Consider the following 27,351-nt stretch of genomic DNA (forward strand, 5'->3'; position numbering starts at 1 on the left):
TCTTCTAAAGGAAAACATTTAATCGGGGCTGATTTACATTTTGGAAGTTTAGTTTATTATCATCATGGTGGGAAGCATGGTGGCACACAGGCAGACATGGTGTTGGAGAGGTAGCTAAAAGTTCCACGTCTGGATCCACAGGCAACAGCAAGAGGAGACAGGCTAGCCTGGGTTGAGCTTTGGAGACCTCAAAACCTCAAAGTCCTCAATGAAAGTGATACACTTTCCCCAACAAGGGCACGCCTCCCAGTAGCCCCAGTCCCTGAGAGCCTATGGGGCCGTTTTCATTCAAGTGACCACAGGTGTTTTGTCCAGTGACAGACTGTGATTCACCAGGTCTGAAGGCGTCAGAGAGTCTGCACTTCTAATAAGCTCCCTGGTGAGTCTAAAGCTGCTAGTCCAGGGTCCACATTTTGACTGAAAAGAGATAAGAATGACCTCCCTATCCCAGGGGAGCCTGCGGGGACTGCAGGGGTAAAGCTGGAGAGGGAGGGTGTACTGGGATGCTGTCTAATGGGGAAAGATCTCAGAAAGCCTGTGTTTTCTCATGATCTCACTACCTCTAATCAACCCACTTAAAAAATGGGCACTGGAGGTATTTTTTTCAGCCTAATGCATTGGCGGGAGGGAGTAGAATATTCCTTTCATACAATAAAAATCCCCCCGAACCAACTTCAGACACACAGAGCAATCTTTTGAAAGCCAAGGACTGGCAAGAATGCTGCTCAGTCCCCTAGGAATTCACACTCTCCTGAAATGTGGGCCCAAAGCAGAAAACCAAAAGAAAGACTGTAAAAAAGGAAGAGGGGATGCAGTGGTCATAAGCTGCAAGTTGTATTGACCTGAAAAATTTTAGAAGGGATAAAAAAATCTGGATGGAGTAGCGGAAAGTATAACGGGAAAAAAAAATGCAATAACTTTCACTCAGACATATCCAGTTATCAGCTAGGAAACACAGGCAGGGAGGTATCCCTTCAGCTACAACAGCAAAAATAAAGCAAAAGGGGAAATTAGCTTGGAAATTAATGTGCACTCGTAAAGGGGCAAGGTTCCTAGCAGGGCGTGAACAGTCCTCGCCGTCTGACCCTGTGTCAGGGTGTGGCACAAACCCGCTCACTGGTATCACAGTGCTTGTGGCTTGAGGGCTGTGGGTGTCGTGTTTAGGTCACTGGACTCTGTCCCTTCTGATGTCAGCATCTTTGGGGTCTTCTCGTCCTGGGTCCTGGATATGATTCACCGTCCTCCCATCTGGAGCACCAGGTACCATGTGTCCTGGAGAGGAAGATGGGGAAGGAGGCTGTAGAGTCTCCCCGCCATCGCCACCTTCACAGACCCTCCCATTTCCTGATGACACCACCACTGTCACTTGGGCCTGTAGCCCCAGCCCAGCACCCTGTGCTTTTTCCATGGAAAGACAGTCCATTATATGGTGACCATGGATGTCTGCTTGCATCAAGATAGTTCAGGTTTGCCTGGAGCTTGCTGTCCTCCTACCTCAGCCTCCCAGTGCTGGGATTGATCGGACCTAAGTGCCACCACCCAGTCCTCCTGCTTGAACATTTCCTTTGCCTTCTTTTTCAGGAGGCACCCCTTTCCTGCGCACCCCCAGCTAGAGTCTCACCTGCCCCCAGCTGCCTCCCTGTGCAGCTGTGCCTGGCTAGCACAGGTGGAGTGTGCAGCTGCTTCCTGGTCTGATTCCACAGCTGTCAGCTGAGCCCGGGTGCTTCTTGTCTGCTTGCATTTATGTCTTGAAAGAATTCAATATGTTGTCTCGAATGTTATCAGATAGCCATCAATCCATGGACCCAAGTGGAAAACTTCTGGTATCGACTGCATATATTACAGCACAAATCCATTTTCAGGAGAAGTGAGGACGGAGAAGGAAAAGTCACAAGGCCAGAGGAAGTGGGAATCCAGTTGTTTAGAACACAGTGGGACAATGGTTTTACCCTGTAAAGATTTATTTCTTGTACTTGTTTAATAAAATGCTGATTGGGCAGTAGCCAGGCAGGAAGTATGCGGGAAGTGGGGGAGGCAGGAAGTAGAGGTGGGGCAATGAGAACAGGAGAATTCTGGGAAGAGGAAAGATTCAGTTTGTAGTTGTCACCCAGACACAGAAGCAAGATGAGAATGCCTCACTGATAAAGGTACCAAGCCACATGACTAACACAGACAAGAATTATGGGTTAAGATGTAGAAATAGCCTGAGCTAATAGGTCAACCAGTTTATAATTCATGTAGACTTCTGTGTGTTTCTTTGGGGCTGAACTACTGCGGGACCAGGCAGGACAGAAATCTCAGTCAACAGAATACACGGGTTCTTTTTCCCTTTTAAGGGGTGGGGGAATAAGTAAGCCGAGAATTGTTTAGCCCTCTTAAATGACTTTTTTTAAAAATATGTCTGGGTGTTTAGCCTGCCTGCATGTCTGTGCACCATGTGAATGCAGTGCCCAGGGAAACCAGAAGAGATTGTCGGAACCCTAGGACTAGAGTCACAGACAGCTGCTAACCTCCATGTGGGTGCTGGGGATCAAATCCAAATTCTCTGGAAGAGCAGCCTGTGTTAACTGCTGAGTCATCTTGGGTCCTTAAATGACATCTTTTAAGAGAGCAAACCTCCTTCACTGAACAAGTTGTCAGTAGGTATTAAGACTCTTAGAGCTAGAGCTGGCTCAGAGGTTAAGAGCACCGGCTACTTCTGCAGAGGACCTGGGTTTGATTCTCAGCATCCACACAGCAGTTCACATCTGCCTGTAACTCCAGTTCCAGGGATCCAATGCCCTGGAGGCATTGGGTACACATGCATGCAGGCAGGCAAACACGCACACACATAAAATAAATATAAATCAATCTCCTCTTTTTAAAAGGAGTCTTGGAAGCATGCCAACTGTTATGATCTGCTGCTGGCTTGTCCTGCCACTTGGGTACCCTGTCCCTTTAAGAGACAAGCCCCACCCACTCCCCCCTTCAGCCAAGGCAAACAGATCTGCTTCATCCCACCAGCTTGTTCTCTCTCTCTCTCTCTCTCTCTCTCTCTCTCTCTCTCTCTCTCTCACACACACACACACACACACACACACACACGCTTGCTCTCTTTTGCTCTCTCTGGCTCCCTCCCTCTCTCCCTGTCTTCCCCCTCCCTCTCTCTCTCCCTCTTCTTCTTCTCCTCTCCTTCCATAACCCACTAAATAAACTCTATACCCAAACTCTCTCTGCATGGCCTGTCTCTCCTACCTGCCGCTGCCCCCCTCAAGACTCCCACCGTTTTAGAGAATAACACCAACTCTTCACCCTAATTGCCGCAGCACTGAATTATTCCAAGGAACAATCATAACATCTTGGATAAGCTCCCTGCACAAAGGTGTTCATCAAATCCCATAATGACCAAAATGAAGAGACAACTGAAATGCCCAGACAGCATCAACAAGTGTTCTGGGAGCTTGCCAGGCACCCACATACTGTAAATCACAAAAAATCGTATTTTACCAAAGTGAATAAAACCAAGAGATACTTACATTACACAGATGCTGGATAGAGGAAATAGGCATTTTTATAAAAATTATAGTAAATATTCTTTAAGTTTTATCTGGAGAAAAATAAGGAATGTGTCAGAATAATAACATTGAGTCAGGCGTATTTTTTTTCCTCCTTCTTACTTTTCTGCAATAAGCAAGTATTTCTCCTGTATAAAGAAATAGCTTTATGAAGTTATAGTCCACACCCTATATAATTCTTCCCTTTAAAGTGAGCAATTCAATTATTTTTGGCAGATCCACAGCTCTATGCAAACTTTGCCAGGGCCAGAATTAGGACATTTTTATTGTCTCAGAAATAAATTCTATATATTTTAGCTATCACTCTCAGATCTGCAGCTCCTCCCAGCCTAAGAAACCATTAATCTGCTGTCTATCTGTAAATGTGTGTATCTAGGCTATCATATAGAAAGTGATCCTATATGTTGCCTTTGTGTTTATTTTACAGTTCTCGAGGGTCGTCCCAGCGGCAGCATATATCAGTACTGCATTCCTTTTGAAGTCAAATAATATTCCAAGTGTGGGTATACCATATTTTATTTTCCCCTCATCAGTTGATGGAAATCTGGGTTGTTTTCACCTTTGGCCATTGTGAAGAATGCTGCCATAAACATTCATATACAGGTTCTTAGCCAAAATAACAAATATGATCACATCTCCTGAATACACGCCTAGGAATTGAATCACCAGGTCATACAATAACTCTATTTTCTTGAAATTCAAATTGTTTTCCAAAACAACTTTGCCATTTTACATTCCTCCCGGCCATATATGAAGATTCTAATTTCCCCACAGCCTTGCCAACCCTTGACACTACCCGTTGTCTTATGATAGGCATCTGAGTGAATAAGGAATCATGTCTGACTGTGGTTTGCGGTTCCCTGAGGTTTAGCGATTCTGAGCCTTTCCCCAGTGATGCTGGGCCATTCGGGTGTCTTCTTTAAAGAAATGTCTGCGTAGAGCCTGGACTACTCATTGTATTTTATTTTTTAAATTGCACGATTGAAGTGGAGCTGCGTTTCTTGTCGCTTTGATGCTGTTTTCCCACTGGACGCTTTGGTTGATGTTCCTTTTATCCCTTCCCAGATCAGCCCAGCCAGATTTCTCACATCCTCAAGGAAAAAGAAATAATTAGCACAAAATCCAAATGTCGCTAGGCACGGCAGTATATGTTATCCCAGCACTAGGCAGGAAGATCAGGAGTTCAAGATCAGCGTCAGCTACAAAAGGAGGGCTATAGGGCGCCCATCTCAAACAAAACCACCACCACCACCAAAATAGTGTTCTCTGGTGGGGGCTAAACATAGTGGACATTTGCCTATTTTGTGGTGGTTGTCACTGCCATTGTTTTGGTGACCCAACATCTGGGACCCGCCAGAAATGTGAATGGCAGAACATTCCAGTGATGGAAGAATCTGGGCTGGCGATACTGTCAAGGGACTGCAGTCAGGGCAGCAGACACAGCAGTCATGACTTCTGGAGCCCCAAATGGTGGTGACAGCATTGGCTGTTTCCCAGCAGGTGTGACCAGGCATCCTCAACAGCATGGCCCAGGTAGCACCGAAGCTGGGAAATGGAGACTGCTCCCTTCCTATTTCTGACCATTTCCTCAGCCCACTTCTCCAGCCTGCCAGGTAGCTGGTAAGATTCCCAGTGCCCGTTCCTCTGGGACTCAATGAACCTATGTGCTGTCCACTGTTGTAATCAAGAAGCCTGACTCATGACGGATTGTTCTTTCTTTTCCTGAGAATGCCTTGCTGCTGTCTGGTATGTAAGAGCAACATTTAGACTTTAATGAGGTGGAAATAACCTGAGAAAAGGTTGTGTACGAGAAACCTAAACAGATGCACAGTCTTGCCTAACCCCTAACAAACTGGTTGTAACAACCTCTGCTTGTAAACACTCCCTGCAGGCACCAAGCTGGTGGCAAAGGTCCCTGGCTATACAGGGAAGCATCGTAAATGGAAACAAGATTTGCTACAGAGCCATGCCTGCGTCTTGAATCCAAAATACGGCCCTTTAGCACCAGGAAATAACTACTCCATGCCCCAGTGGATCCAATGCTGGTACTGACTGGGTATCCTCTCCTGTCCCTTCCACCCACACTGGCTCCCAGGCTCCCACTCCTCAGCAATTAAACCAGCTTCTTGTCTTCCCCACAAGCCCAGTCTTAGCAGATGCAGCTGTCACTCACACACGACCATCGCGGTCTGACTTTTCCTGGTACCCATATGAACTTGTCTTGTTGAGATGTTTACAGTCTTTGCTGAAATGCTTCAGCATCACTTTTTACCCAGAGAAACATGACCCTCACTTCAGAGTCCTCTACAGATAGACAAGTATCACCCGTGGGTGGGCTGATGTCAGTCAGGGTGACTGATGCTTCCCATGCTCACAGAGGAGAACCATGGCAGCTGAAACAGGGCGGGAGGCCGGCATAGCCTAAAGGGGACCATTCAGGCATAAGTTACACCTCCACGTCTAAGCAGCACAAAGTCCTCTCTCATCATCTAGGACTCTGACTCAGGAGCACCGGCCCTCCCCAACTCTATCCCAAGGGTGAGTTCAGGTCACCCAGCAAACGCCAGTTTACAGAGGGCTGAGAGACCGATTCAGCCAGAGCCAATATACAGAGCCCAAATAGCCGAGCAAACACTGAACTCGTCTGGTTTACTTTCCGGCATATTCAACAGGAATATTCAGCTTCACTAATGTCAGTGTCTGGTTTGGGTAACTGATGATAAGAGGGGGTGTATTTCCACAGGAGCAGTCAAATAGAGGCTGCTATCGTGGAGTTTTTCAGTTGATGTTGATATTTTGGGTGAGAATGTTCAGGGAAATGCTACCCTTTTGCAAGTATGTTGGAGTTTAAATGTGGACAACAAAAGGAGCCCCGTTGTCTGTCCCTCCAGTATTGTTGGGTTTTCTGTCCTGCCCAATTCCCATAGTCACTAAGTCCCAAAGAAATCACACAGAGGTCTACATTTACTATAAACTGATTGGCCCATTAGCTCAGGCTTCTTATTAACTCTTATAGCTTACATTAGCCCATTATTCTTGTCTATGTTAGCCACGTGGCTCGGTACCTTATTCAGTGAGGCAGTCATATCTTGCTTCTTCTGCATCTGGGACAGGACTGCACAAACAGTTTTCCTCTTTCCAGAATTCTCCTGTTCTTGTCGACCCACCTATACTTCCTGCCTGGCTATTGGCCAATCAGCGTTTATTTAAAATATAATTGACAGAATACAGACCATTGTCCCACACCACTCTCCAGGACCACTAAGAATCACCAATCACACCCACCTCAAATAAGCTTCCTGCCTCTCTCCAGTGGATATGCCTCTTGGGCAACAAACCCTTCAGCTCGGTCAAGATAGATCCTGGCCACAGGTGTACTGACCAAAGCAGCCAGCTCTGGCAAGAGGTTGGCAGTCTCCATCGAACAGTGAGACATTCTGAAGATGCTGGACCACGGTTGAGCCCTGTCTTTCACCTTAAGGGACAAGTTGAAACACAGCAGCTGGCCAGTGTCCTCCCTTGCTATCTTCCACTGTCAACACCAGGAACAGGCGACATTTGCTTCCCTTCCATGGAGGACGATCCTGGCAAGCCAGTCCTGCAGGCTGTGAGCCTGGAGGCTCTAGGGGCGGTGCTCTGTCTACAGAGAATTGACACGGTACTAAAGCTGAGTAAAAGGAGACTCCCACGAATGTGGAAATGTCACAGTGGATCAACTAATATGCACAGTCAATACATTTTTTTAATTGCCTCCCCTTTTCTTCTCCTGTACTGGTTAGTTTTTGTCAAGTGGAAAAAACCTAGGCATAGCTTAAAATAGGGAATCTCAGTTGAGGAATTGCCTCTATCAGAGTGACTGTGGACTACTCTGTGGTCAGCTCCGCCTAGCTTGTTATAGCAGCCCACATCCATGAGTGAAAGGACCTGGGTACCACTGGGCATCCCCTCCCCTGCCCCAACTTCTCTCAGGAGCACCAGAGTCTGGGATTTTCCAATCTTCAGGAGCACCAGCACTTCCAACCTTCAGAGTCTGGAAGCTGCGATTCCTAAATTCTGGCTTTGCTGAAGGGACAAGGAGCCCTCCAACTCTGCGGGTCAGATGTTCAGTGATGCCAGCTGAGCCTTCTCCATCCTCGCATCTTAGCTTCCTGCCTTCCTCCATGCCTCTTCCTGATGGATCAGGCACACAGAAATGGTCAGCATTGCTGACCCCTGACCTCCTCCAGCTGCACAGCTGATCTGAGACTTCCAGAAAAGAAGGCCTAGAGAGAAGACTTGACAGTGGGACTGGAGAGACCCGGTGCCATCACCTCACCCTAGGTCACACTGTGAGCCCACTCTGTGTCCTTGGCTACTCACTCCCCCTTTCCGAGCCTCCGTTTCCATCTCCTCCCCAGGTCCACAAACAAGCTTCTGTCCCTCTCATCATGGGCCCAGAAGCAACAGAACAAAGACGAATGGTGCACTCTTTGAATCCATGAGTTAAGTAAATAATTCCTCCTTAAGTTGTTTCTCTAAGATATTGGGCCCCAGCAATGTCAACATGAACTGACACAAATAACTATACTTGACATTTTAAAGGGATTAAGTGAAGACTATGTTGACAGGGGAAAAAAAAAGATAAAGCCCTTGCTATGCGTGCGTGAGGACTGAAGTTAAGGTACCCAGAATGCTCTAAGAGCCAGGAAGACAGAGCCACCAGTGAGAAGTCAGGCAGGTGTAGCAGCCCACCTGCAACACCAGGGCTTAGGAGGCGGAGACGGGATCCCTGGGGTAAGCTATCTATCTGGACCGCTCAAACCACGGCTCTGGGTTCAGCAAGGGAGCCCACCATAGTAGAGAATGATCGGGAAGATGCACAGTGCTGACCTCTGACCTCCGAATGCACATACACACAAGTACAATCATACTTGCCCACACAGAGCATCCCCCCAAGGAACACGCACACAGACACACACATACATACACATACATATACACACACACTAAAGAGGAAATTACAGACGTGAACAATATGGTAATACATTCTTCAAAATTAATGATCAGATCAGACAAATACTCCACAACTGAAACAGAAATTTCTGAGTAGGCTGAAGATGCAGCAGGCTTTCTTTCTGGGTCTCCAACCAGCTCCCAAATCAAGACATGGATTCATTCATTATGAATGCTCGACCTTGTCTTAGCTTGTTTCTAACTAGCTTTTATAACTTAATTTATCCTGTTTCTCTTCATCTATGCTTTTTACCTTTCTCTCATTATGTATATCCTACTCTGTATCTGGCTGACTGGCAGCTGCCTGGCTGACTGACCGGCCCCAGGCATCTCCTTCTCTTTATCCTTCATTCATTCTCTCCTCTCATTCTCTCTTGAACCGAGATTCCTCCTTTTATTGATTCTCACTGCCCACCTATGCAGCCTCTGCCTAGCTATTGGCTGTTCAGCTTTTTATTAGACCAATCAGGTGTCTTAGGCAGGTAAAGTAACACATCTTTACATCATTAAACAAATGCAGCATAAACAAATGTAACACATCTCTGCCTATCTGAAGTAATATTCCACAACAGCTAGGGAAATTACAAAGCTACAAGGAGGTAGAAAACATGAGATAAAGGTATACAGAGTTGAAACAAGAGAGGAGGATGGAGAATCAAGAGGAGAGCAGGAACCATTGAAGGAACCCATGAAGCCAACATTGCCTGAGGAGCTCCCAGAGCAGAGAACCAGAAAGAGGTGGAATTTACAAAGATGGTGCCAGAGGATTTTTTCCCAGATTAGGAGAAACAAAGGACCCTGCACTGAATAAACACAACAGTCCATCCAAACAAAGGAATGAGCGGTCAAAGCCAGTTTCTGTAAGCGTGGATCAACGGATCACCGTCTTTGAAAGTGACCTCAAGATGAAAGGCAGAGTTTCCACCTCCAGCGTGGACCCTGAGTCCAGGGTTTACACCTGTATACACTAAGGAAGATGCCATATGGGGGATTGTGATGCCACCCATTTCTCTCTCTGTTTGTCCAGTATCAAAGGGCAGGCGTCCCTGTAAACAAGCACTCATCTGTCTTATCATGACCCTTTGATGAAACAATGAACTAGAACACAAGGTACCAGGGTGAGGTGAAGTACGTGTCCTTGGAGATATACAGAGACAGCTGAAGACCCAGAGACACCCCTGTGAAAGCACTAGAGCTTAGACAATTGATGTGTAGACCAGATGCTCCGGGAAGAACAACTATGGGGGAGATTAGGTGCACTTGTCTTCTAGGGCTGGTATAGAACGACAACACAGTGACTTAAACTATAGAGATCTGTCCTCACTGCTTGGGAGGTCAGATGTCCAAGCCAAGACATCATCAGGATTGGTTTGCTATGAGATATCTCGCTGTGTTCTCAAACACAAGCACATACGTGTGCCTGCTTTCCTCTTTCAAGGACACAAGTCCCCTGATAAGGGCTGTGAACTAGTGTTCCTGAATGAGTCTTCACCTTCCACTGAACCTTCTGCAGGGCCGATGGGCAGATTAGCACATTTATGGCTGTAGAGAGGTTGGGATGTGGCGGGTTCTGAGTCTAATTACAGTTTATCTTGGGCTGTCTTGATCCCCTCTAAAAGCCATTCCTTGCCCACATCTGTGTCTAACATCTGTGTGACTGGTAGGTAAACACAGTGGGAGCGTATTACCAGAGCCCAAGCTTCCCCCAACCAAAGTTTAAGAACCTGTAGCAGAGGTCTCTCCGCTCTGCTGTAACCGCCTACCTCATGCTTCCACCAACGTACCTGAAAACTGCCTTATGACTGACTCTACTCTGTTACAATAAGAACATCAGACAGTTGCCGTGCTGGAACATGGGATTTGGGATAAGCAACAGTCTCATATTTGGCTCTGGAGTACTCTATTCCCTTGGGGTGAAAGTCATGTTTTTGTGTCCACAGGCCCACCCTGGAAAGCTTTATAACTAAATTTTTTCTCTGCAGGTCTTATCTAGAAATTATACCCTGGTAGAGCGGGGACTTAGCCACAAGTGAGTAAAGAGATATGTAAGGTCTAATTAAGTATTGATTAATTAGCATCTGTGTGGTGGTTTAAAAACAGAGAAATTAAAGCACAGGCAATCTCTAACACCGTGGCTCGATTTAATGATTTCTCTTCAGCTTTACAAGGGTACAGAATCCTTATGAGTTCTGTAAAAAGCACACCCAGACTCTGAGATTTCCTCTGCATCAGGGCTTCTTAAATTCTTCTCATTCGTGACCCCTGAGAAACTGTATGACCCTAGGTAAATGAGTATTTAAAATAAGTATAAAAATCAAACATTTCCTGAAAATAAATCACAAAGAATCTACTTTATATCAGGCAGTGGTGGTGCACACCTTTAATTCCAGCACTCAGGAGGCAGAGGCAGGTGTATCTCTGAGTTTGAGGCCAGCCTTCTCCACCGAGTGAGTTCTAGGACAGCCAGGGCTACACATAGAAACAATGTCTCAAAAAAGGAGAAGGAGAAAGAGGAGGATGAGGAGTAGGAGGAGGAAGAGGAAGAGGAGAAGGAAGACGAAGAAGGAGGAGGAGGAGGAAGACGAAGAAGGAGGAGGAGGAAGAGGAGGAGGAAGAGGAGGAGGAAGAGGAAAAGAAAAGAAAAAGAATCTACTTTATGACATACATGTAATTTTACCATTTACATTCTAGTTAGATGGATATGATTGTTTTTACACAAGGAGTTAAATCGTGACTGGATATTTAACACTGACATAGATCTTCAACATTGCTCAGAGTTGATTGGCATTTGATTTTAAAATTGTCAGTGTTAATTGTGATTCTTTATATAAATACATAGTGCAAAATGACAGATGTTTAGGACCATCTCAGAAGTCATTGGCAATCCTGTCTATTCCCAAACCAAATTCATTAGACAAGCTTTTATTAACTACAAGCTATCAACTCAAAGAGCAGCTTCTGAAGTTAAACATTCTAAAAACAATCCAATGCACAAGTATCAAATCTACTAATTTGATACTTGCATGCTGGTGGATGGTGGTGGGAAAACATTTAAAAATTTTTTGTTTTTGTTTTCTGTAAGTTAGCCATTGTATTTCTTTTGTTGTTGTTGTTTTGGATTTTCTTTTTTTCTTGATTTTTGGTTTTGTTTTGTTTTCGAGGCAGGGTTTCTCTGTGTTACAGCTGTAGCAGCTATTCCTGGAACTAGCTCTTGTAGACCAGGCTGGCCTCGAACTCACAGAGATCTGCCTGCCTCTGCCTCTCCCTCCCGAGTGCCAGTATTAAAGCTGTGCACTTCACCGCCCCACGTAACCATTATTTTTTTATGAGAGCAAAATACTTTCTATGCATGGTTAAAAACCCAGCAGTTCAAATCTGAGCTCAGGTGTTTCAGGCAGCATATATAAATGTCATAGGGGTCTTGTAGATTTGACTGAATTCAAAGTCTTGAGACAAGGGTGATTCCAGGTTACCTGATGAGCGGGCTGAGGTGGGGTGCCATTTCTCTGGGGTCCTCACTGGAGGGAGGACAAGGGAGACTTGGCTGCACTCAGATAAGGATATATAAAGATAATAGAAAGATAAATTGGGAAAGAAGGGAAGACGCTGGCCTAGAAGACTGAAGAGATGAGCTCATATTCCAGTTTGCTTTTATTTCTATAATAAACACCATGACCAAAAGCAACCTGGGGAGGGTTTATTTGGCTTAGACTTCCGTGTCATGGTTCATCATTGAGGGAAGCCAGAGCAGGAGCTCAAGGCCAGAACCAGGAACTGAAACAGAAGCCATGGAAGAACACTGTTTACTAGCTTGCTCTCCAAAGTGTGCTCAGCCTGATTTCTTATGCAACCCAAGACCAGCTGTGGTACCACTCCCAGCAGGCTGGGCCCTCCCACTTCAGTCTCTAATCAAGAAGATGCCCCCATAGACTTGCTTACAGGGAATCTGATGAAGGCAGTTCTTTTATCTTCTCCCATGAATCTAGCTTGTGTCAAGATGACCAAAAACAAAAAAACAAAAACCAACAACCAGCAACAAGGAGTGTCAACAGCCACAGACAATGGGAAGAGACAAGGAACAAAGTGACAGCGGCCCTGCTAACACCTCCATTTTGCACTCTTGGGCTCTGGAACATTGAGAGGAAGTTTCTGCTGTTTGATGCCACCTTTGTGATCGCTTATTAGGTTAGCCACAGGAAACCAATATGACCTCCTGCTGGTAATGCTCACATTACATCCGACGACTGAACAACTCTGTTTCCCTGGATGGTTGATCTAAGAGTAAGAGACAGATTTCAGACACAGGCAAGCAGACAGCAGACCTATCTCTTCCATAAGCTGTGACTCCATCTTTTCAGGCAGATGGGACAGCTGGATAGCCTCAAGCAAGGACAAAAAGAAGTTTGTCCCACCTTTGCTGTGTGTCAGAATGCTAGGACAAAGCATTCTGAGCTCAGATACCTTCACATAGCCAGTATCCCACCACTTCCACGGAAAGGAGGGGAACTAAGACCAGAGGATGGCAGCTGGATAAGATGGTACAGGATGGGGAGGGGCTGGGTCTCACCGCCTTGAGAGCCTCAGGGAAAGGACACCCTCCCCAGCCCACCAGGTCCTGTTGCGAAAGTCACCGGGAACCTGTCCACAATAGTGACTCATTTCCAGAACAATGTGGAAAGAAATGAAAAGAAAGGAAGGAAGAAAACGTCCCCAATCACTCTTCACCCAAGATTTGCTGCCCTCAGTGGGGGAAAAGGAAGTCAATCCTGAGGAAGCAGGTGGCTGGGAGAAGACCAAGTGGGCCTAAGAACACCTGCCAGTCCTCAGGACCAATAGCCAACTCTTCACTGATCCCTTCTCCGGTGGGCAGAGAGGACCTTGTGTTTGGATCTGCTCTGCTCACCTCGGGGATCTGGCCCATCTGTTTGCCGCTCACACCATTGCCTGAACACACTGAGCCATGACTCCCCAGTGGTCCAGGTTGTATCACCACATGAGCCCTCCTAACAGCTGCTCATCCTCACTGTGGGTCTCAGATGACGGCCTCCCACTTATTCTCTGGGTACCCCCAGACATGGCCAACTTGGAAGGACTGAGCTCAACCAGGAAAGGGGAGTCATCACACACACAAATCTGTACTGTGGGTAGACTGATACTCAGGGAAGGAGTTCAGAACCACCGCTTACCGCTACTCTAACCTGAACATCACCCTAATCCCGTTCCTCATGAGGTACACAAACTCTTACCCTACTGGGCACTTGCTGCCCTGAAGGGACCACAGGCTAGAAAGCTTGCCTAAAGAGCCTCTTCAAAGATGTCCTTGCTCTGGAATTCATTGCACACCTGGTCTCCGGTCTCCTTCAGGTAAACACAGAGGCTCCACTGTCCTCTTCTCTATTCTGTTGCTCCCTGTCTCCACACCTCGGCACCCAGCATCAGCCTCAGCTGGCCACCATCTCTGCCCAGCCAATCCCCATTGTCCTGGGTCATCAGTTTTTGTTTGCCTGTTTGGGTGCGAGAGTGTGTGTGTGTTTTATTTTCCCAAGTTAAACTGGTCTCTCTGCCTTCAAAGAAAAATAGTGATTAGCGATGCATGACGCTGAGCTATCACCCCTGCAAGTAGCGGGTGGGGGGGCGGTGTTGAGGAGAGGACTGGGCAAGATGAAGAATCCCAAGAGACTCATCCTGTTTCTTGTACACAGATCAAGGGACCAAGAAGGCATTCTGGGGAAACAGACACTGAATGACCCAATGACCTTCCCAGTGCCACCACAGTGCCTTCTAGGGTAGAGCACGGTTCTGTTGGTGACTCACTCAGAAAATAGGTAAGGGCAGGAAGGGACTTTAAGCCTATTAACTGAGTCTGGGTCGAGCCTATTCTGGACTGTCCAAACTAAGGTTCAATACTCGCTTCCTGGCCCCAGTATAGGACCACAGGGAGAGCCTGGACTCGCAGCCCTGGGGAATACAAGACAGGAACTTCAGTAGAAAGGCTGCAGAGTTACCAACGGAGATGTCTGCCTCCCTGCTCCCTTCTGCCACTACACACTAGTGTGCTGCCCGGGGAGGGTACTAGGCTCTGGTAAGGAAGGTAAGTTAGGCACGTCCCGAAATCAGGACTGTCCCATGAGCTACCGCTCTGGAGGCTACACATCCCAGAAAACTGTGGGAAGGAATGGAGATAGTTCCAACCGTCCCTTCCACATCCCCGTGGGTGATGCTAGAATTCTGAATCCATAGCTCCACTGTGCTAGTGGTCTGGGTTAGTGCCTGCCACACGGGGCGCGAGAGGGAGGCTGCCAGGCAGGAGGTGGGAGCCAGGACCTGTTTCTTCCTGTTTGTTCGCTGTCTCCTTCCTGCAGGCTTCCTGTTTCTGGGGGCGCCATCCCGGCAATTATTTATTTTTACCCCAGCCGGCCTCAGGCTGATTGAACTTGCAGCAGCCAAGCAAGCCCCTTTGCAGCTTCGGCTGCATCCCCCACCACCACCCCTGGGCCCTTAGAAATGCCAGCAGCAACATCTGGCTAGTGTCCTCTGCTCATAGGTCTGAGCCAGAGGACTGACCAGGCCAGAGCCGGTGCTGACTGATCAGAGCCCCTTTCTCAGGTCTGAGTCCCAGCTCTGAGGGCCCTGCTCTGTCTTTCTGATTCCGGATTCCCTCAACCATAGCTGCTGCCTGTCTCCTATCAGCCTTTGGGCTCTCCCTGGCACTTATGAAATTCGGTTCTGGTGACTGGGCAGTGACAAGCTATCATGGTACCCGGTGTGTACTTATTGTTTTGAGCTCTCAGGAGCCCTCCTATCCCCTCTTTGATAACGGAACCCCCTCACTGGCAAACCTGCTCCCCGACATACCTTTGATACTTAATACTCAGGGAGAGTAACGTTTGCCCTACTGTGGCCTGGGCATGATGTTGATCTCAGAGGCAGTTGTGTGGCTTCAGGTAGCTGTGTGATGCCTTCCCCTGGGACCTATAAATGCTGTGGTTCTTTCCTTCCGGGTCACCCACTTCGGGGAGGCGGGGTAATGACACTGGCTGCAGGAGGGCCTCTCTCTGCTCCCTCATCCTACCTACATTCCAACTAGAAAGCAATGAAAAGCGCTCATGATTGGGCACTGGAGAAAGGGGATGGGGACTGACAGGCCAGTCACCCCTAAAGGCTACGCCATCTGTTCGTCCTAATTTGGGGAGCCGTAAGTCATCCCTCTGTATTTAAGCAAGTGTGAACTGCGTGTGGATTGTGTGTCTGCCTCTTTCCCCCTAAAAGAATCCTGACTAACAGGGCTGCCGCAGCAATCCACAGACCAAGGTTGTCTGGAATCAAGGTGAGTCAGGATTTATCTAGTCAAACTCCTCCCCAGGTACAGCCGCTCCCTTCAGCACCTCCAGTACACGGCGGCCATATCGTAAGCACCCTGGACATGAGCACCAAGTCCCATGACTTCCACAGGCCTAGATGCAGCAACAGCCAAAGATGGGCTCCGGGCTGACCCTCAAACCAGTTGGGAACTTTGGGGTAATCCCATTAGCCTCTTCGAGCTTTTGCTTCATTGGTTGACACACACATACACAAAGGAAAGCATAGTTCTCTGGCCAGCTACTATCCACAGCTGCCTTCTCCAGTCCCCTCACCTTCAGGCTCAGGCCTACCCTGGCCCCTAATCAGTGCCTAGGCAGGCACCCTCCTGAGCATGCAGGAAGTGTGAAGGAGGGGGTGTGTGAGGCTGGAGATTTCCTGGAGAGACACCAGCCATCATCTTAAGGCCAGCTGAATCAGAGAATCATCTACAGAAATGCTAAGTCACCCGGGCTCTGCAAACCTTCTCCCTGACTACAGAAGAGAAGGGAGACCAGGATAGATCTTCAGTGGCTTGTGAGGTGGAGATTTCCAGTCCTAATTGAAAAGTTGTTTACTGCCCAATAAACCTCTCTGTCGCAATAATCCAAATCAGACCAAATCAAACTGAAGTAGAAAAAGCCCAAGTTTAATGGAGACTAACACTCCCAGGTGGCCATCCAGCCACCCAGGGATGGAGACAGGAAGGAAGACTGAAAAACCACGGGCAGAGAGCTGGGGGTTAGTTTAAATACCCTGTGGGAGTGGTCTTGATCCTCTCTGGGGAGGGGTCGCCTTTTGACTGGCTTTCTCGGAGGTGGAGTCTGGAAACTCCCAGGGGTGGGGCCTAGTGAGAGGTGTTTAGGAAATCCAAGATCAAATTGATTTAAAACCCTGAGTCTGAGCTTTTATTTTTTTCTGTTTTCTGTTTGTTTATGCTTTGAGAGTTTCACATAGTATATTTTTATCATATTTTCCCCATCCCTCAGCTCCTCCCTGAGTTACTCTTTTGTCTTCTGAATTGAGACTGGTTCCTTCTGCCCATGCGTATGCCAAGGGCCCTCACTGGAATTCTGTTTGGATTGTAAGTTTCCCAGCAGGTGAGCTAAAGAACCCCCTTACTTCAGAAATGACCCGATTCGTGTATTTCATGCTGTAGCGATGAAAAATGAACTGAATGAAAACAAAAAGACTACAGAGCGTCCAGATGTTGTTGCCTGCTTACTGCCAGCCTATCCTAGAGATGAGAAAACTGGGAGCCAGAAAAGGCAGGAATGGAGTCAGCGGCAGCCGGGGCCAGACCTCCAGCACGCATACCGTACCACAAGTGTCGGTGCTTCGGAACAAACACGATACCACTCTCTTCTAGACGTGTGCTCTCGGGAACGGTTTGCAACCTCTCTGAGTTTCTTCCTCTATCAAAGTGGATACAGTAGCAGCTTCCTTGTGGAGCTGAGGAGATGAAGTACGTTATCAGTTGTAAAGTACTGGGAACAGTGCCCAACTGAGTCATTGTGAACTCTGTGTAGGTCGCCTGTTCTGAGAAACCACCCACACCGTCCTTAAGTTAGACAGTTCATCATCCTTGTAAGAGTCTGGCACTTGCATTTATTTGATTGTTTTGTTTTGTTTGAGCCAGGGTTTCTCAGTGTAGCCCTGACTGTCCTAGGAACTCACTCCACAGACTCAACTGGCCTTGAACTCAGAGATCTGCCTGCCTCTGCATCCCTCATGCTTGGTATTAAAGGCATGCACCAGCAGTGGGGACTTGTCACCAGTGAACAGAGCTCAGGATCACTGGGTCAGAGCCCCTGAATACTGGCGACCAGTACAGGAAAGGGTACAGAGGGTCTTGTGGTTCTAACCATGGTGACGACCAGGATTCCTCTCCCCTTGGGTCACTGAGGAGTGAGCATGACAGACCAGAACAGAGGGCCCAGAAGAGTCTGCAGCCCAGCTCACAGAACAATGATTGGAATGGCAATCGATTGGAACAGCCTGAGAGGGAGCTACAGAAAACTGAGGAGCTCTCCATGGGGGATAGGGACAAGCATGTTGGTCAAACTAGTGGTGTCTGCCCAGAAGCCTCCTGTGGAGAAATGGCTTTAAAGCTCTTTTATTAATTCTCTCTCTCTCTCTCTCTCTCTCTCTCTCTCTCTCTCTCTCTCTCTCTCTCTCTCTCTCTTACCCAGCCCCCATCCCTAACACCTTTTCTCCCTTATTGCTTAAATGAAACATCACAGGGCCTCCAATATACATCCTTTAACTTAAAAGTCTTACCCAGTCTCTGGAATTGTTGTTTATTTTCTGGAAAGAACATCCAAAAGTTCTAGCCTGACTTACCAACTGATGATTAACCAAATTCCTCCCTCTCTTTCCTTAGAGGCACTTGATGTAGAACTTGGGAAATCTAAGACCATCACTTTAATTAAGCTTTTGCAAGCTAACTAATATTTGTTCCCTTAATTTTTATTTTATGTCTATGGATAATAGGCCAAAGCAAATTTTTTCATATTCAAAACATGATTGAGGATGTGTAATTCCCAGAGTGAGGAAAAATACAAAAGGGACCTGGTAAGGTACCCTGGAGGCAGGAGAAACCTGTGACATCCAGTTCACCTGACTGCTCCCAGGCTTCTGCTAGGATGCTCCCTCCGGCCCCTGTGAACTAGCCTAGAGGTTTCCTCCTCATCCCCACACTTCTGAACCTCAATCCTAACGACTCAGGCGTTCCCCACCCCAGCTCCCACCTAGCCAGCCCCATGCTTTTCTCAGCAAGCCAAGACCTTTGGTTCTGGTCTCGCAGCTAAGACAAAAGCGTTCATACTTTCAGAGGGTGCTTATTCCCTTTGGGCTGAAGCCAACCCAGAGAGAATTGCCAAGTACAGAGGAGAAGAATGGAATCCATTTTTCACATTCTCCTAGGTTCCATGAACTTCAGGGTAATGAGACAGATGTGAAATAAATACAGACCTCTTTTTAAGTCCTACGTCTTCTTAATTGCCTCAGTTGGAAGAGTCATTAATTTATGATTAATGGCCTAGCTTCTGTACAAAATTGAATTACCCCGAGGCGTGCTGCAACCTGGTGCCCGGACACCGTGGAGTGGTTCTTGATGTTAATCGTTCTAGGCTGGCCCCACTTTACACAGCAGATGATGCTGCAGACAGAAGGACCATCCTAGAGGCCAAACCTGGCACACAGTCAAAGGGAAATGAGAGAGCAGGTTAAACAGCTGAGTTTGCATCCCAGCAGCCACTGGGTAAAGCCAGAGTGGCAGCCCAGACCAGTGAGAGCCAGGCAGGAACCTGATGCTTTACAGCACCTTCCCTGCCACCAGAACCCTGCAAAAGTTAGACTGATGTGACACGACAGGACACCCATGTGCCCAGGTGCAGCAGGGCTGCTCGAGCGAGTCCCATAGCTGACTTTGAATTTTATAATGCTGTACAATTTTTCTGCAATGGTCTTCTGTTATTTGAAAGTTTTTCTTTTTTTTTCTTTTTTATGTTATCTTAAAGGATCTCATATACAGCATCTCCTACCCTAGTACATGAAGGCAGGCAGGCTGTGTACACGTGATCTATTCAAGCCTCTTTCTTGTTTCAGTGTCATTCTGCAGCTTGATCCCAGGGTCTCACACATGTATAGCATATCTCTGCCACCCAGGCACACCTATAGCACACCTACAGCACACCTACAGACACGCCTACAGCACACCTACAGACATGCCTACAGCACACCTACAACCACACCTACAGACATGCCTACAGCACACCTACAGCATACCTACAGACATGCCTACAGCACACCTACAGACATGCCTACAGCACAACCTACAGACACACCTACAGCACACCTACAGACATGCCTACATATACCTACAGCCACACCTACAGCACACGTACAGACACGCCTATAGCATACGTACAGCACAACTATAGACATATATGCCTACAGCACACCTACAGACACACCTACAGCATACCTACAGACACGCCTACAGCACACCTACAGACACACCTACAGCACACCTACATACATGCCTACAGCACACCTATAGCACACCTACAGCACAACCTACAGACACGCCTACAGCACACCTACAGACACGCCTACAGCACACCTACAGACACGCCTACAGCACACCTACAGACATGCCTACAGCACACCTACAACCACTCCTACAGTAAACCTACAGACATGCCTACAGCACAACCTACAGACATGCCTACAGCAACCTACAGAACACCTATAGCATACCTACTGCACACCTACAGATATGCCTACGCATACCTACAGACATGCCTGCACACACCTACAGACACACCTATGTACACCTACAGCACACCTACAGAAACACCTACAAGAACACCTACCTACAGGCACTCCTACAGCACACCTACAGACATGCCTATGCACACTTACAGACATGCATGCCTACACACACCTACAGGCATGTCTACACACACAGGCACGCCTACAGCACACCTACAGACACACCTACAGCACACCTACAGACATGCTTCCCTCATTTTGAGCATGAAAACTGTCAGGCCTACGTTAGGCAGAAATCACAGAAGCCCAAGGTCACACCACATCCTCTGTCGCTCTCTGGCAAGCCTCTGCCCTAGGCACAACCCTCTGGGACTCCCCAACCCAGCCTGCCATGGTGGCCAACCAGAGAGCCAACAGCCTGCCTTGTCAAAGCCAGTGATGGCGCTGAGTCCACTTGGACAAGGTAGAGGCTGGAAGAAATCCAGGAATGCATCCATCAAAAGGCAAAAGAAAGAAACGCTTTACCTAATGTGGGTAGAACCGGTGCACTCAGTGGTTGCAGAGGCCCTGGTTTTCTGCCTTTGGGATGGCAAAGTCTGTCTCTAGGAGACAAACCCAGGCCTTGCAATTTCCCCACTGTCACCTTGATCTGAGGTGGTTGGTCAGCCTTTGGAATGTAAATCTAAATGTAATCAGAGAGCCAGCAAAAGGATTAGTAGGTGTCTGGGGAAGGGTGCAGGGGTGGCAGGGGCCTGGCAATGTGCCCGTGGATCTGAAGGGTCACACTGAAGCTCTAAAATTCTATGCGGAAGGTGGTGCCACCCAGCAAAGTTACTAAAACCACTGAATTATCTTTAAATAGCTGGATTTTATGATCTGTGAAACTGACCTTAATAAATCTAGTAATAAAAACAAAATGAAGACTCAGCAAGGAACCCTCACTCAGGTTCAAGCAACCTCTTTGACCTTCCAAGCTGAGCCACTGCAGGGACCCGAGGCTCCCTCCACAGGCTTCTTGAGGGTGTTCTCTTTACTTCTCAACTTAACCTGCCTCTAGGGCAAAATCTTGAGGGAAAACAACGTACAGGAAGGAAAGGTTTACTTGGGCCTCCTGTTTCAAGAGTTCTAGTCCAAGTCTGTTGGCTCCGCTGCCTTTGGGCCTCTAACACTTGTCCATTGCGGCAGGAGCACATGTCAGCCCATGGGCAGTGGGAGGCAATGCGAGGAAAGGTGGAGTGAGGGCTCCCATATCCCCTTTCAGGGCTCACCTCCTATGCCTAACTTCTTCCCACTAGGACCCACCTCCAAAGGTTCAGCCATCTTTCAACTGCACCACAGACTAGAGACTAAGCCTTTGACATGCCGTTTATGGCAGCACTTATGTGCGGACGCCGCTCCAGCCAGCAGAAGAGATGACCGCAACAGGATTCTTCTCAGAAAACACTTTATTGGAGCACTTACACTTGAGGTTGTAGAGAGGCAAAAGACCCCGTCCCCGTGGAAGCAGAAGAATATATACGGTGCCAGACAAAGCCCTGACGTGTCATCAACCCAATGTCTCAGGCCAGAATGGAGTGATTGTGCTAAATTATTATTGGTCAGATCGGATGGCCAGATCGAAAGACTCCCCGCACTGGGGGGAGCACTGGGGGGAGCTTGCGCGCATGCGCACAAGTTGTCTGTCAAGCTTGACGTGGAACAGCAAACGGCGCCCAGGCTCCGTGCCCACGACTTGACAGCGCCATGGCGCGCTATGTCTCTGCGCGTTACACTTATGTCTTCCAGCAAGATCAGGCCTAAACATACCTGTACTGGCACAAGACACACCAAGACCAAATTCTAAGCACAAAGGAGTTTTATTTGCCCCCAGAAGGACAAAGGGCAGGGAATAAGAGACAAAGAAAGAAGATAGAGAATGAGGGAGAAGGGGAAAGAAACAAGGGGGTGGGTGGAGATGTTTGCCCTACAGGACAAAGGACTGCCTCTGTATAGAGAGAAGATAGACAAGACTCATAGGCAAATGGAGGTTTATAAGAGGAAAAAGGAACCACGCATATACATGATATGGGAGGTCCTTCTGTCTATGTGTTGCTTTTATTGGTTAATGAATAAATCTGTTTCGGCCAATGGCTTAGCAGAATAGGGCAAGGCAGGTGTTCCCAGCAGATAGAGGAAGTGAGAGTAAGCAGAGTCAGAGAGAAGCCAGGTAGCCCCACCAGAGATAGACGCTGGATGGAACTTTACCCGGTAAGCCACAGTGACGTGGCAATACACAGATTAATAGAAATGGCTTAATTCAAGATATAAGCGTTACCTAGCAAAATGCTTAAGCTATTGGCCAAACAGTATTACAAATAACATAGTTTCTGAGGGATTATTTTGTGGTCTAAGAGGCCAGGAACAAATGAATAGGCTCCACCAACACATACAAACTCCATCCCATGTTAGAATAAGGTGTTTAACTTTAATTTGGCATGTTAATTAGGTGAGCCAAAGGGAGATTTGATTGCTGGACTTTGATGCTTTGATAGTTGGTGGTCAGCCTCAGGGGGAAGACCTGTGTGTCCAACTGCCTCAGGTCCTTGTCCCCAGCATCACACGGGCTTATGAAAACTTGCCTGGCCTGAATGGCTGGAAGGCTGCAGACTCACTGTAGACTGCATTACTAGAACCTCCGGCTGTGAAAGATGATTGGTCCCCAAGCCCTCTGTAACCTCACAGACATATCTCCCTCATATCCCTAAGCCAATCATTCCAGCTATTGTGGAAAACACAGTGTTTTGTGACACCCCCCCCCCCCGCTCAAAGACAAAAAATAAAAACAAAAGTGTTGTGTAGAACAGTAAAAAACTGGAAACCTGCAAGACCAATAGGGGCATCACCACAGGATGAATGGCTATGCAGCTAATAAAGAGGAAGTTGCTGGAAACAATTTAATGGATAGAATACTAGAACATTGTATTGAGCCACAAAAGCACAACGTAAAATTCAATCATGCATACAATCCATATATATATATCTGTCAGGAAGTGCATATATAATATCCTTCTCTGTGTGTCATTACAGTAGACTGGAAAGAGAACCACAGTGTCTACAGGGACTCTCGATTTCTGCCTTTATGTTCTTCTGTACTTTTTAATTTTTTTGCAAAGAACATGCATTATTGTTTTGCTTTACACTTATTTGTGCATGTGTACATTCAGTGGCTGTCAATATTCACGAGTGCCAAGGCACATGTGTGGAGGTCAGGACCATGTAGGTCCCAGGGATTGAACTCCTGATTGACTTGACTACAAGCACCTTTACCACTCAGCTGTCTCACCAGCCCATATTATAGTTCCTTAAAATTTTACTCTAAGATTCTAGAAACACATCAAAAGCCATGCCACTATCTCTAAAATAATGAAAAAAACTGTAGCTTATTTCGATTTTATTTTTTAAAGCATAAAGCAACAGATTCGGTTTATACCAGTATGTTTTTTTTCCAGTTCTTTCCACCCACTGTCTCTAGAGAAAAGGGCTTTCTAGATCAAATGTGTGTCTAGTCCAAGTTTCTAGATCAAATGTGTGTCTAGTCCACATTTCTAGATCAAATATATATCTAGTCCGCGTTTTCACACTCCTGTTCCATTAGTTACATAGGATTGGTATTTTAAGTTATTTTTAAGCTCGTCAGTTTTTGCATGACCTTTGTTCAGGGAGGAAATGAACAAATGTCTATTCACCCCAGATAAGGCACTGTTAGGATGTGCATATGTCCACAAATGACATCTTGGCTCAGCTCAAGCTGGACTATAGAAGGAGTGTTAAAAAAGAAAAAAAGAAAAAGTCTACAGCCAGCCTTTTTCAGGAACACATGGAATGGAATCCTGCCTACCAGAAAGTAACATATACCTTTCTGTTGATGTATCAAAGCCCACGCTGGCCTCCAGGCTCCCTCAGTGCCTATTCACAAGTACCCACCATATATCTCAAAGCCCACATGAGCATCCTGGCCCTTCTTATCCCCTCCTCTCCCCTGAACTTCATGCCTGTTACAGTTCACAGGTTTCTTCCCTCTTATAATCTGTGTGATTTCCCCACGCCCCCTTCCCTATCTGTGGCCATGTCCAATCTGCTTCCTTTCCTCTCTGCTCTGGATTCTCTCAGATGCTTCTAGATGTTTTCTCTGTCTTATCCACCATAAAAACCTTCTCTTCAATCACATTTTGATGAGTGGTTTCTTTACTGCATCCTCACATACAGGTATCAACTGACAGACCAAAGAAAACCAACTAGTTTGATGGAGGACACAGAGGTGGTGGCTTCTCCAAAGAGCACACTCTAGCATGGATGACAACTGACAAAAGCTACATCCCTGGAGTACGCTACCCACCTTGTAGGCAGCTCCACAGAAGAGTGATACTTGCTCTACCGCAATTGCTTGCCATTTATAACCTTGGGAAAAGGCTGTATAAATCTTGTAACTTGTAAATGTCCCTAGCCTTGTGTCATTAGCTTCCTAAGTCTTAAAAAACTTCCTCCATCCGGGAGTGTTTCACACAAAGAAAACAGCTAAAGAACACCATAAAGAAACATCATACAGAAAGAGGTAGGTGTAAGACCGAAACTGAAAGAAAATATACCTCACAGGTTAATGGGAAGACCATAACTGAAACTATACTTCAGAGGGTATATGACCTGTGACCGTAACTGAAACTACACCTTGCAGGTTAAGAGTTCTGCTTACAGCCAAAACGGTTCCTGTCTGTTCCTAGCTAGGAGAGAAGTCCATTTGTCCTGTGGGAAGTCCCTCCTAGTTAAGGTTTCTATTTGTAACCAAGAATAGATTCCTGGTCTCTGTAAATGCTTGTAGTCTGCATTTATTTGATGTGTATTCTTGCCTTTGTTCCTCCCCTTTATCGTGTACCCTTTTAACAATAGGTAACCACCACCTTACCTACCCTTGGAGAGGCCAGAGGGGCTGCTCTAAAGCCCCACATACACACACTAAGGGGGAGACTGCCAGCTGGCCAGCCTCAGGTGCAGCTTGCTTTAATTCAGACAGTCGTGGATTTAGTCCTGTCTTCCTCGAGAATTTCGAGACTTGCAGTAGTAGCCCCCAGCAAGATTTAGAGCTTTGTTGGGTGATTGGGGATTAGATGGCACCAAATGAAGACTGTAGCAACCAGGAACACATATGGAAACCTCAGCAGCTAAAACAAACTCAAACTCTTGTGTGTGAAACTTCCCTATTCTATCCTTGTGTGTAAGGAGGCCGGCCCAGAAGCTTAGACCCAAAATAACCACACAGAAACTGTATTATTTAAATCACTGCTTGACCCATTAGCTCTACCTTCTTATTGGCTAGCTCTTACATTTTAATTTAACCCATTTCTAGTAATCTGTGTATCACCAAGTGTCTGTGGCTTACTGGGTAAAGTTCGGTGTCAATCTCCAGCAGGGCTACATGGCTTTCCTGTGACTCCACCTTCTTCCTCCCAGCATTCAGTTTAGTTTTCCCCCGCCTACTTCTATTTCCTGTGCAGGACCAAGACAGTTTCTTTATTAACCAATGGAATTCACAGCAGACAGAGGGGAATACCACATCATCCTTGTGATGTTGGAAAGCCTGTTTTTCTTCAGCCACCATAGCAGAAAGGAAAGCAGAGCCATTGACCTCATTGGAAGTTTTTTAAAAAAAAAAAAAAAAGGTGGTGTGTGTGTGTGTGTGTGTGTGTGTGTGTGTGTGTGTACAGGGGCCAGAAGAGGGCATCAGATTCCCTGGAACTGGAGTTACAAGTAGCTGTGAGCTGCCTGACATGGTCCTGGGAACTGAGTCCAGATCCTCTGAAAGCGTAGCGAGCACTCTTAACCACTGAGCCGTCTCTTGAGCCCCTGGGAATTTTTTTGGCAGGCTGAATTTGATTGGAAACTCTTACTGATTTCCTTCCCACCAAAGGCAATTGAGACCATCCTAATAGCACCAGGGCACTGTCGGGCCATCTGCTTTGTGCCAGGATGGGTAGAGATTTTTTCTGATTTGTGTTTCAATATTTTTTAATTTGCCATCAATAGCAAATGTTTTCATATACATTTTTGACCCCTCAAATTTCTTTCTATTTCATTTGCTTTGTAATAGTTAAAAAAAAAAACCCACGGGTTTAAAACTTGCATGCACACTGCAAACTCTGTTTGCCTGTTCATTGTGTTTATGAAGTGCCTCAGGCCCCACAGTTTGTCCTGCTGCCTAGCTGCTCCCTGCTCAGTGTAGGCTCTGAGCTCAAACCCCATGCTCTCTTCCCATAAGAGCTTGAGGCCACAGGCCTGATAGTAGTCCACACAAGGGGAACCAATGACAGGGACAGAGTTCTTCCCCAGCTCCACCCCAGCCCAGCTCAGCTCAGCCCATGGTTACCAGTCTGATCCAAAGGAAATAGATGCTTAACAACATCTAGGAGTTGGAGAGATGGTTCATTGTTAAGAGCACTGTCTGTTCTTCCTCAGGACCTAGGTTCAGTTCCCAGCAACCACATGGTGGCTCACAATCATCTATAGTGAGATCTGATGTCCTCTTCTGGCGTAAAGTTGTCATGCAGATAGAGCACTTATACGCATAAAATAAATAAAAATCTTTTTTAAATGATGTCTAGGACTACCTCGCTCAGTTGTTTTCTCTTTCACTAAAATGTGTTTGGCGAGACACATGGACTCACCAGGCACCGAACTCATCAGTGACTGAGAATAATGGTGACAGCCCCATTCTACAGCCTTCCTGGAGCTCACACTTTCCTGGAGGACACAAACATCGAGTGAGTAATCCCATACCTTAGTGTAAAGCTGGAGGCTTTCCCAAGAGGTGATGATTCAGCCGAGAGCCGGAGGAAGCAAAGGAGTGTCCTCAGGATCCCCAGAGCCTCACCAGACAGACCTTCACACTCAGTTCTGAGTACACGGTGAGAGCCAAGAGCAACCAAGCTGCCTGACCCCAACCTGGGCCCGCTCGGTAGCCAAGGGGCTGGGCTGGACACACAAGTCCAGCAGAGGCTCATGTGGTTTTATGTCCACATCAACAACAGCACAAACAGCTACATTAAAGTGTCAAAAAGGCATAAAACCCAAGAGTCAGAGGCCTCAGAGGTAGAGAGGCCAGAGCACCCCATCAAAAGGCTGGTTGCCAGTCTTGTAGGCAGCGGGCAGTCTGATTTGT

At 47.0% G+C, this 27,351-nt stretch overlaps 1 long non-coding RNA gene across 4 annotated transcripts; it reads right to left on the reverse strand.

Moving 5' to 3' along the window:
- LOC126512232 (uncharacterized) lies at positions 1 to 27,351 on the reverse strand. Of its 4 annotated transcripts, XR_007594956.1 has the most exons (5): positions 26,970 to 27,351; positions 17,207 to 17,336; positions 3,516 to 3,586; positions 1,622 to 1,830; positions 1 to 1,272 (listed from the first exon to the last, which is right to left on the reverse strand). It is a non-coding gene; the product is annotated as an uncharacterized lncRNA (long non-coding RNA). The 4 variants fall into 4 exon arrangements; XR_007594953.1 differs by lacking the exon at positions 3,516 to 3,586; XR_007594955.1 differs by lacking the exon at positions 3,516 to 3,586 and having other exon boundaries at positions 17,202 to 17,336.

This window comes from Alexandromys fortis, unplaced genomic scaffold (genome assembly GCF_014885135.2).
Source record: "Alexandromys fortis isolate MF-2015 unplaced genomic scaffold, M_Fortis_MF-2015_v1.1 scaffold_119, whole genome shotgun sequence".
In the NCBI taxonomy this organism is placed as follows: domain Eukaryota; kingdom Metazoa; phylum Chordata; class Mammalia; order Rodentia; family Cricetidae; genus Alexandromys; species Alexandromys fortis.